Source organism: Bombina bombina, chromosome 3, assembly GCF_027579735.1.
Source record: "Bombina bombina isolate aBomBom1 chromosome 3, aBomBom1.pri, whole genome shotgun sequence".
Taxonomy (NCBI): domain Eukaryota; kingdom Metazoa; phylum Chordata; class Amphibia; order Anura; family Bombinatoridae; genus Bombina; species Bombina bombina.
Genome location: NC_069501.1, coordinates 821107050 through 821112369, shown reverse-complemented (window position 1 = coordinate 821112369; position 5320 = coordinate 821107050).

Sequence of the window (5320 nt, the reverse complement as noted above, 5' to 3'; positions counted from 1 at the left end):
ATGCCCAATACTTAGAGACCGATGATCTAAAATTCTCCAGATAAGATGTATTTTTCCTCGTGCACGCCGACCCTCGCAGGGTCTGTGCTGGTGGAATTATCTTATAAAAGGGGCAGTCCCTGCGAGTGGAGAGATGTCTCATTTTGAAATAAATGGAGCTTGCCTGAAAGGGAAACCTCACTGTGTGAAGCTGTGAAGTTAACACTGAGCAGGGGATGCACTTTAAAAATTAAAACCTGCAGCCAATATCAATTACATGAAACTGCTTTATGTGTAAAGCATCTTACAATTGCCTATATTTTCGTATGCATATGTTTTTCTATAAGGGTGTTAAAGGGACAGTCAACTCAAAATGTTTTATTGTTTTAAAAGATAGATAATGCCATTATTACCCATTCCACAGTTTTGTACAGAAAACATGGTTATATTAAAGGGACAGTCTAGTATAAATTAAACTTTCAATATTCGGATAGGACTTTTAATTCTAATCAACTTTCCAATTTACTTTTATCATCAAATTTGCTTTTTTCTCTTGGTATTCTTAGTTTAAACTAAACATAGGTAGGCTCATATGCTAATTTCTAAGCCTTTGAGGGCTGCCTCTTATCACATGCTTTTTAAATCTCTTTTCAACACAAAGAGACAGAAAGTACATGTGGGCTATATAGATAACACTGTGTTCAGGCACAGGGGGTTATTTAAGATCTAGCACAACACAATGCTAAATTTAAGACAATAGATAATAAACAGTCACAGTCATGTGATCAGGGGGCTGGAAGAAGGTTCTTAGATACCAGGTAATCACAGAGGTAAAAAGTATATTAATATAACAGTGTTGGTTGTGCAAAACTGGGGAATGGGTAATAAAGGGATTATCTATCTTTTAAAACAATAACAATTCTATGGTAGACTGTCCCTTTAATACACTTTTTACCCCTGTGATTACCTTGTTTCTAAGCATCTTCTGACGGCCCCCTGATCACATGACTTTATTGACTTGCATTTAAGCCAATTAGTGCTGTGTTGTTAGAATCCATGGGCGTCAGCACAATGTTATCTATATGGCTCACATGAACTAGCTTCCTCTAATGTGAAAAGCAAATACAAAGCATGTGATCATGGGGCTGTCTTTAGGGACTTCGACAAATACAGAAATTTAGAGGTTTAAAGGTTATAAATTATGTTAATATAACAATGTTGGTTGTGCAAAGCTGGGGAATGGGTAGTAAAGGCATTGTGTATCTTTTTAAACAATAACAATTTTTGTGTTGCCTCTCCATTTAAGTATTTTGAGTATGTTGTCACAATCTTGCCACCTTTTCATTTGTGAGACAAAACAGTGAGAATTGTATGGAGGAAATGTTTAGAGAATTATGCTGGGATTTGAGAGAAAACTTCATATACGCCATGTAGCGCTCATTTTACAAACTCCCCCCCAAAATTACTTTTTTTTATTTTGTCCTTATACATACACATTTTTATGTGTTTTTTTGCACATCAAGTGTATTGAAATTATGATTTACGCTCTGCATATTTAATACAATTTATTCTAATGTAATTTACATGCAAATTTAAGTTTTTGATAAAATACGATTTTTTGTGAACAATTTTGTTACAATTTTTGATGCACCTTAACAAAACTTAATTTGTCAATATTTAAAAAGCTTCTCTTGGTATCTTTATTTGAAATGCAAGAATGTAAGTTTAGATGCCTGCCCTTTTTGGGTGAACAACCTGGGTTGTTCTTGCTGATTGGTGGATAAATTCATCCACCAATGAACAGATGCTTTCCAGTGTGCTGAACCAAACAAATAGCTTAGATGCCTTCTTTTTCAATCAAAGATAGCAAGAGAACGAAGAAAATTTGATATTGGAAGTAAATTAGAAAGTTGCTCAAAATTGCATGTTCTATCTGAATCGCAAAATAAAAAAAATTGGGTTCAGTGTCCCTTTAAGTTTTAAAGCATTCTCAATACTCTAGGAACTCTATTACTTACTATGGAAGATGTTTCACAACTTGCAGGGACAGCCTCTTTTTATAGAGAATTCAGGAGGGCAACCCCTTGTCATTGTCAATGCTAGCAAGGGTGTTCACATTGCATCCTGAAAAGTTTAGATCATTGGGTCCTGAGTGATTTGACTAGTTTATGACATTGTTGATTACACGTATACTTTATATATAAAATTAATTCATATCAATATAAATATCTATTAGTTGTGTTGGATATATATATATATATATATATATATATACACACACACACACACACACACACACATATATATATATATATATATATATATATATATATATATATACACACACACACACATATATATATATATATATACATACACACACACACACATATACATATATATATATATACATACACACACACACACACACATATATATATATATATATATATATATATACATACACACACACACACAATAATAGAAGTGAATGGAAGGATGCCTGCCATTTTTAGCTTGTGGGTATTTAATAAGAAATCTGCAGGAAGGAGGAGGCTTTTGAGCCCATGATAATGCATGTTGGAAAGAAGTGAGAATATCCCATATGCATCACATGTCAGTCAGCCTTTACTCTATATAACTCACTATGAAATAACTTGTGTATATGATTTCATGCACAATTCACTGACGTGTCACGATAGAAGTGGAACCCCATGTGATGTCTATGAAAGAATTTGATTGACAAATGTATGAAGTACTATAGGGATCTTGGTCACCTTCTTCTGACATTGCTACACCTTTACTTCAGTTTTAATTATTGTCTGTTCTACAATATTTCAAGAAAAATAAGCTGTTAATCTCTAGGCATTAAAAATAATGTTTCTCATTATAACTGTTGCATCATTTCAAAAGACTGTGCATTTTGATTGTTTTGCTGTTAACTTCAGAATTTAATACATTATTTTATTCTGTCTTTCATATTGCCTTAAAGTAAACTAATGAGGGCATTACATTCTATCTATATCTATCTATCTATCTATCTATCTATCTATCTATCTATCTATCTATTTATCTATCTATCTATCTATCTATCTATCTATCTATCTATCTATCTATCTATCATCTACCCATCTATCATCTATCTATCTATCTATCTATCTATCTATCTATCTATCTATCTATCTATCTATTTATCTTTCTTAAAATATTTTAAATTGATATTTAAACTAACTTGAATTGTATGTTTATACATAAACTAATTCTTAAAGGGACATTATACACTAGATTTTACTTTTGCATAAATGTTTTGTAGATGATTCATTTATTCAGCCCATACAGTTTTGTTTTGTTTTTAAATGGATAGTTTTTCTTATTTTTAAAAAACATTGCTCTGATTTTCAGACCACTAACAAAGCCCCAAAGTTTTAGGAGAATACTGACATATACCTACTCCAGCTTGCTTCTGTTTGTGTAAAGCAGTGTTTTTCAACCAGTGTGCCATGGCACACTACAGGGAGTGCAGAATTATTAGGCAAGTTGTATTTTTGAGGATTAATTTTATTATTGAACAACAACCATGTTCTCAATGAACCCAAAAAACTCATTAATATCAAAGCTGAATAGTTTTGGAAGTAGTTTTTAGTTTGTTTTTAGTTATAGCTATTTTAGGGGGATATCTGTGTGTGCAGGTGACTATTACTGTGCATAATTATTAGGCAACTTAACAAAAAACAAATATATAACCATTTCAATTATTTATTTTTACCAGTGAAACCAATATAACATCTCAGCATTCACAAATATACATTTCTGACATTCAAAAACAAAACAAAAACAAATCAGTGACCAATATAGCCACCTTTCTTTGGAAGGACACTCAAAAGCCTGCCATCCATGGATTCTGTCAGTGTTTTGATCTGTTCACCATCAACATTGCGTGCAGCAGCAACCACAGCCTCCCAGACACTGTTCAGAGAGGTGTACTGTTTTCCCTCCTTGTAAATCTCACATTTGATGATGGACCACAGGTTCTCAATGGGGTTCAGATCAGGTGAGCAAGGAGGCCATGTCATTAGATTTTCTTCTTTTATACCCTTTCTTGCCAGCCACGCTGTGGAGTACTTGGACGCGTGTGATGGAGCATTGTCCTGCATGAAAATCATGTTTTTCTTGAAGGATGCAGACTTCTTCCTGTACCACTGCTTGAAGAAGGTGTCTTCCAGAAACTGGCAGTAGGACTGGGAGTTGAGCTTGACTCCATCCTCAACCCGAAAAGGCCCCACAAGCTCATCTTTGATGATACCAGCCCAAACCAGTACTCCACCTCCACCTTGCTGGTGTCTGAGTCGGACTGGAGCTCTCTGCCCTTTACCAATCCAGCCACGGACCCATCCATCTGGCCCATCAAGACTCACTCTCATTTCATCAGTCCATAAAACCTTAGAAAAATCAGTCTTGAGATATTTCTTGGCCCAGTCTTGACGTTTCAGCTTGTGTGTCTTGTTCAGTGGTGGTCGTCTTTCAGCCTTTCTTACCTTGGCCATGTCTCTGAGTATTGCACACCTTGTGCTTTTGGGCATTCCAGTGATGTTGCAGCTCTGAAATATGGCCAAACTGGTGGCAAGTATCATCTTGGCAGCTGCACGCTTGACTTTTCTCAGTTCATGGGCAGTTATTTTGCGCCTTGGTTTTTCCACACGCTTCTTGCGACCCTGTTGACTATTTTGAATGAAATGCTTGATTGTTCGATGATCACGCTTCAGAAGCTTTGCAATTTTAAGAGTGCTGCATCCCTCTGCAAGTTATCTCACTATTTTTGACTTTTCTGAGCCTGTCAAGTCCTTCTTTTGACCCATTTTGCCAAAGGAAAGGAAGTTGCCTAATAATTATGCACACCTGATATAGGGTGTTGATGTCATTAGACCACACCCCTTCTCATTACAGAGATGCACATCACCTAATATGCTTAATTGGTAGTAGGCTTTTGAGCCTATACAGCTTGGAGTAAGACAACATGCATAAAGAGGATGATGTGGTCAAAATACTCATTTGCCTAATAATTCTGCACTCCCTGTAGTGTGCCGTAAGAGAGCCTCAGGTGTGCCACGGCAGACTGACAACAGTGTGACATGTTTTTTAAACTTTGCTTGTTTTTTACTCCCAGTGCAGGGGTAGTTTGTAGGAGGCATGGCATAACAGCACAATACATACAGTATGTGTGTGTGTTTGTGTGTATGTGTATATATATATATGCTGTATTAGGCTACAATGTGTGATTTTTTTAAAATTTTGGGATGGTGGTGTGCCACAGGATTTTTTAATGTAAAAAAGTGTGCCACGA